Source organism: Rhipicephalus sanguineus, chromosome 5 (assembly GCF_013339695.2).
Source record: "Rhipicephalus sanguineus isolate Rsan-2018 chromosome 5, BIME_Rsan_1.4, whole genome shotgun sequence".
NCBI lineage: Eukaryota > Metazoa > Arthropoda > Arachnida > Ixodida > Ixodidae > Rhipicephalus > Rhipicephalus sanguineus.
This window is the reverse complement of record NC_051180.1, coordinates 181,013,653-181,020,165: the sequence shown is the minus strand read 5'-3', so window position 1 is coordinate 181,020,165 and position 6,513 is coordinate 181,013,653.

Below are 6,513 nucleotides of genomic sequence, written 5' to 3'. Positions count from 1 at the left end.
CAGTTTACTTCGCCATAGACCCAACAATTAATCGACCCCTTCGTGCATTTCACTGTGCACAGGCCATCAACTTAACGTCGCTCGCCCGAGTGTGCATACGTGCATACTGTCGCTTGCTCATCATCATTTTTCCATTGCACAGCCAAAGGCTGGAACGGCGGAACGGCCTCGATCCCCAACCACATCGCTCCCATCACCACCTCACCTGCATACTTTGCATCTTGAAACCCTTCTCTCCAGCTTTAGAATCTCTGGCATGCATTTAACTTTCTGGTAATGCATATCCAGTTTTTTTTTTTAGAACCCATGCATATGTACCAGAGCAGTGTTACGGAATGGGCGCCTCCATTCCATTCCAATTCCATTCCGGGGAATCAGAACTTGCCGCAATTCCATTCCTTTCAATTCCTCGGAATGAAGAAACTGAGCCTATTCCCACTCCGGGAGTGGCTGGGCAGTTCAATTCCATTACTGTAATTCCTCAACGTAGGAAAGGCATCTTGATAGTTTTATCGAGTTAAGAATCAATGCCCCATAGCGCTGATGTCATCAGATGCATTAAGAACTGCAAAAGTACACAAAACACGTTACCAACGTTGAGGAATAGTAGCTTGGTGACATATCTTGTGCAGTACAACCACCCTACTAATTCCGATAGGGGCAGTATTTGCATGGTCAGCATGTTTGAACGAATGGTGAGGTTTTAATATTGCTTAATAGGTTAAGTGTGTTAGTGATTAAATGACAGCATAGCATAAAAGTAGTATTCAAGAAGACTAAGCAGTTTCCCCGCGTCTGGAGCAGTTGTGAATATGGAGAAAACTAAGATTTTGTTAATGGGGAATAAAACCCTCTAGATCTGCTGGTATTAGTTGGAACAGTGCACCGCTCGGGCACCTTGTGCCTTTGCATCGAATACGGAAACTGCGCCACACTGCTCGTCTGCACTCACGCTTGTCAAGCGCGCCTCGCAATCATGGATGGGGTGAGAACTTTCTGTGTTCGCCTGTGTGCAGGTATGCAATGTCTTCCTTGTTACAAAGGTTATTTATGTGTGTCAGGTACTAAACTGCTTGTGAGATAAAGATCAGACTATGCATAGATGCCACTTCCATGTTGGGGTATCAATGGAAACCAATGCGCAGGGATAATTTGTTTCTCCCTTTGGTATCTGCTGGGATAATGCATTTGTTTGTACACTAACTTCTGCCTTGGTTTGTAGTAGGCACATTGCTTATTAATGTACCGTGCTTGTAATCAGCCAAGTCATTTTAAAAATACTGCCTTATTGTTAAATCAAGGCTCTGACTTACTAATGTTTGAAGTTTGAAAAACAGCACGTAAACGAAAACGTGCTCTATTTTTGGAAAAAGAAGCAATTCCATTCCCATTCCATGCAAAAGGTGCTTACTTCCATTCCCATTTGTCCAAGCGTTGTCCCCATTCCACTCACATTCCATTCCGGGGTCGCGAAAATGTGGAATGATTCCGGAGTCATTCCAGTTCTGGAGTGGCAGCTCCTCAACACTGTACGAGAGAGCTTCTGCTTATACTTGACTCTTAAATGAGATACCCTACGGTTTGTGTGGAGCACTTGTTCGGAATGTGCTTGGTAGCACACACTGCAGGTGTACTATTGAATACAGCTTTTTTTAGGAGGGAATCGAACAGCGCTGTAGATGAAATAGAGAGAAGGCAACAGAACATGTATTGTGTGCATCATTTTCTCCCAAGCTTGTCTTTATGGTGCTGTTCAATTTCTTTCTCATAAAGAAATGCATGGCTTAATCCAGCCCATGCAGATGCAGCCTACTAATTAAGACACCTGCTAAATGTGACCCAGCAAGCACAGCCCTAACTTGACGCAGGATATTTTGGCACTATTGTGTATCAGAAGATTGCTTAGCATAGACACATGCTAAAAAAAAATGAGCGGAGGATTTAGTCATAACAAAAGAAAATAATTATATTCAGGAGGGCGTAGATGCAATATTTTTTCTCACCTTGGTCTCTGGTATTTATCTGTTTCTCTGTTGACACAATCACATAACTCTGTTTAACATAGAAAAGAACCCTGTGAGCAATTTGTCACCGAATCCCTCCCCCCTACTGGGCTTGTTTGAATGAATCTTTACCATAAAGAATAGTGTTTTTCTTTGCTGTGTTTCACGCAACATGGCTAGAGCAGTACAGGGACTATGCATGTGCCCCATGGCATCAACAAAGCCAGGGCCGTAACTAAGGGGGGGGGGGATGAGGGGGTTCTGACAGCCCCGAAATTTTTTCATTCTTTAACTTTTCGGGTGATAGTCAAATATTTGCATGCCTTCACAGCGACCACATGTTGCCAAAGTTGGCCGTTCTACACACAAACACCCCCCAAAGAAAATCCCTGGGTACGGCCCTGAACAAAGCCACAGAGGAAGCAAGGGTATGAATATCATTTTATTTTAAAGCACACAAGACTGTCACATCCTGTTTCGAAGCTCAAGGGTATGAGATAGAGGAAACCAACTTTTTTCGTACACACTGTGAATGATGATTGAAATAGAGGTGAATGAAATACAAAATTTATTGTTTTTACAAGCTCGTCCAGCAAGAAGGCAAGAATTAAGGTGTGTCAGTAATTTGGCAGCGTGGTAAACATGATGGAATACAGCATGATGGAATAAGACATATAAGACAGTAGCCCTGTTAGAAGCCCCTTTGTGGGTGGTCTCCAGGCACACATGCTTAATTCCAGACAAGGCATCCAGCATCTAATGCTTTAAATGTTTGGGTGTAGAAAATGAAAAATAGGCAAATGAGTCCATTAATGTTAACGAAAAGTGTGATGTGGCAAAAGCAATGTGGTAATGGGTCGAGCACAACTTGTGGTCCTGATCTTGGTTTTTTTGAGCTGTAGAGGATGGGCACGTTTGGAAATGGCTCGACCTGATTGCACAGGTAATAGTAGCAATACTTCGAGAAATATTTTCAACAGGTGGCTCATTGAGCCCAGTGCTTTTTAAGGGCAGTGGGAACTCTTCATGGAGAGGACAACAATAAATTTATCTGTTAGAAGATACAGCATCTGCCATACATTAAATGACAATGCACCTTCTGCTGCTACCTGCAGATATGTGAAGCACAATAAAATTCAAGCGCATCTTTCACTTGCAGGTCAATGCTTGTGTCTAGTGAGCCCAGAATTCAGTCGCTATAAGACACTGACTTCATATATCAACTCCTATATTGAAAAACAAAAAGTGATAAGTGGAAATGGACAGAGCATGTAGCAGTGAGGTTTTTCAGATACTCACCACAAACCTGATGTGTGTGTTGTAAGCAGCCATGCAAGCAATGGCACCTGTGTTGTTCTAAAACCTAATGGGATATGAAGGGGGTGGGTCTTTTTTCAAATTTCTGTTGGTGTGGCAAGCTACCACTGAATAAACTGTCTTCTGCCTGTTATCTTCTTCATATATAACGGAGGCAGTGAGGATGGTATAGTGACCAATGGCAGTTGTGTATGAGTAGAAGTTCAGTCACTATGTTGGGCACAGAGCCAAGTGCAAAAGCCAGCCAACTATGCATTGGACATAAACCTCAGCTCTGTCCATCAAACAATAATCTGGAAGCCTATATTAAGTGCTTTGATGTGTTTGCTTGCATGAGCAGTTTCACTGATGAGCAAGAGTCTGGTATTTTTATCACAGTGCTTGGAAACAATGTCTCCACTATGATGCACAATGTGCTTTACCCATGTGATGGTTCTGTTTTGGTTTGGCCAGCTAAGGACGCCGAAGAGCTGAAGCGAAGGAGGAGAAAGATGAAGTTGTGCAGGGGCCTGCTGCCGAGTTCGATTGGGCCCTTGACTTTGGACCATGTGTGCTGGGCAGCCGCTTCATGCGGGTGCTACTGCGCCCACAACTACAATGCAATGGTCCCACACTGCTACCGACACCCTCCTACACAGCTACCCGCATGCCACACGTGTGGCAACAAGTGCACAGTCAATTATACCCTTGCCTTTTGGTAAATTTAGACTGTGTATTCGCATGGATACACGAAGATGGATGGCAACAACAAAGGGCAAGTTCGATTTCACTCGCTCGTTTCATGGGTATGCTAAACTATGCTAACTGTACTGTGAGAGCAGAGTAGCAGACGAACAGATTATAGGAAGCGCCACCTAGGGCTAGCGTTTGAACGAGAGCGGGGACGCGCGCTCCCATAGGAACCTCACTATCTGGGCAGGTCAGGAGTACAGTAGGTCGTGGTCTCTATGACTCGACTGCTCTAGTCATAGACCACCCAAAAGTAAAACAAAGCCAGTGATTAGAAAAAAACAAGCTTATTTATCTGACACATCAAGAAAAAGGAAAGTCCACGCAGCTCGAAAGGTTCACTGGTGACTGACATTTCTTGTAGTTCGCTGAGCTCTCCTCCTTGCATAACAAACACTCTCCCACAAAAACAGGTATTGACAGTGGTGCATGTGTCCCCCATTTTATAGCCCAGTTCGGAGGGGATTACAGTAACAGTTTTAGTCAGGCGCGCTTTGAATGCTCAAAGGCCAAGAGGCACGGGGGCTGTATGCTCGATGCGTGGAACTTTCAAGAACTCAAAGAGCCAAAAAAAGAAAAAAGAAACACCTGTCCACAACATCCACCCTGATTTGGTTTTTTGCCCTGATGAGATACGCTGGCAGTATAAGCCAAGATTGCAAAAGGGTTTGCACAGCTATCAGTCTGGCCACTCTACACTTGTAGAAAACGGCATTGCTAATTCATTTATCCAGACTGCCATTTCAAAATCTTGCCTGCACCCATAGGCGTGCGCAGGGGGGGGGGGGGGCAGGGAGGCGGCCGGCCCCCTGGTCACCTAAGAGGGGGGGATGCAAAGTCTGCCCCATACATTGACTTAATAGGGAGGGCACTGTGATGAACCTTCGCACCCCCTGAAGGGGAACCCTGCGCACACCTATGCCTGCACCTGATGATAAGAGACGGGTTACCTTGGTGCAGTAATAGTGGCTACAAGTGATAGTGGCAAGTTGGTGCCACCAGAAAGAAGTGAAGAAAGGCCACTTTGAGTGATGCCCTATGTTCATGGTGTGTCCCATCACTACGAGTGGTGACTGCTATAATGTGAATGTGATTTTTTCCACCAAGAATAAGCTAAAGGGGCCTTGTGCAAGACTTCAGTATTGACAAAAAAGAAAAGCAAGAGGGGAATGCACCGTGAAACACAGCCTTTGATTTGTGCCGTGCGTTAAAGGGGTAGTATAACTGATTCTCTTTTCATGTGAAAAAGTTTACGTAGGCCAGACTGGCCACTGTATGAAAATTCGTCTGGCAAACACCGCACCTCTTTGAAACGTGCTCCGACATCAAATTTGACCTTGCAGTGCAGTCACTGTGGATGCAAGCCGCTGTTTGAACTAGCCTCTGTTTTATTCCGTCACAGGGTACAAGTAACTCAACAAATAACTGAGGCTTGCATTATCCAGAGGCAAGGCTCCGTGTGTCTGTAGACCTCTTTGATAAATAATTGTCATTCCCTAACATACCTGCCTAATGTTGCACTTTGTAATTGCAATGCGTGCATGGTTTCATTTTGATGGTTTTCTTTATGACAGAGTTATTGTTGTGTATTTTTCGATACTGCATCTTTGGGTATCATTGCAGGCGACGCATGCGGGGTTCCTTACTTGGTAGGGTCAGTTTCTTCCTTGATGGAGTAAAGGGTTTTTTAGAACTGTCATTTATAAGCGCGATGCGTGAGATCTTCGTGATTAGAGTTAGTATATATTCATGTATGTTCCCCAATAAACATGGGTTGAAGTTCAGCGCTTGTTCTGTCTACGTCTTCTTTGCCTCCGTTGTTTATGCGCTACTCATTCCGAAGTCATGCATCTTTACAAACCTGCCAAACTTGCCGCACTTTCGATCGGATGGAATTTCGTGACCGCAATGGACTCCCTTCCGCATAAGGCAATCGCGATTAAGGAACTCGCGCTCAATCGCGATCGAAATGTATTCCTCAATCGAGACGGAAAAGCAGCTTCGCTGAGCCGACACAATCGCGCAGTTTGCCGAACGCTTTGTATGGTCATGCAAGTGAAAAACGTACTTTCCTTGAAACGCGCACAGTATACCTGGTACAACCAGTACAACGAACGGATGGCCACAAATCGACCACCGCACACGCACCACACAAAGGCACCACACAAAAGCCATACCGAGCACAAATTACGTAAGTGTGCAGCCGATAACACACGCATTCAAAGACCAACGATCCCATTATTCACTCCTCAACAAGCACACAAGTGTATGGGTGTTCTCTGAGCACACGGGCAACGATAAATAGCCGCACACGAACATCGACGTAAGTGTGCAGTCGATAACACACACACAAAAAATAAAAAATAAAACATGCCTATTGTAGGTTGCCTGAATCGTCGTCGTAAAGTTTAGGCAAAAAGCCACAATCTTTCACAGATCCAAGCCAAGTTGCGTGAAAATAGCG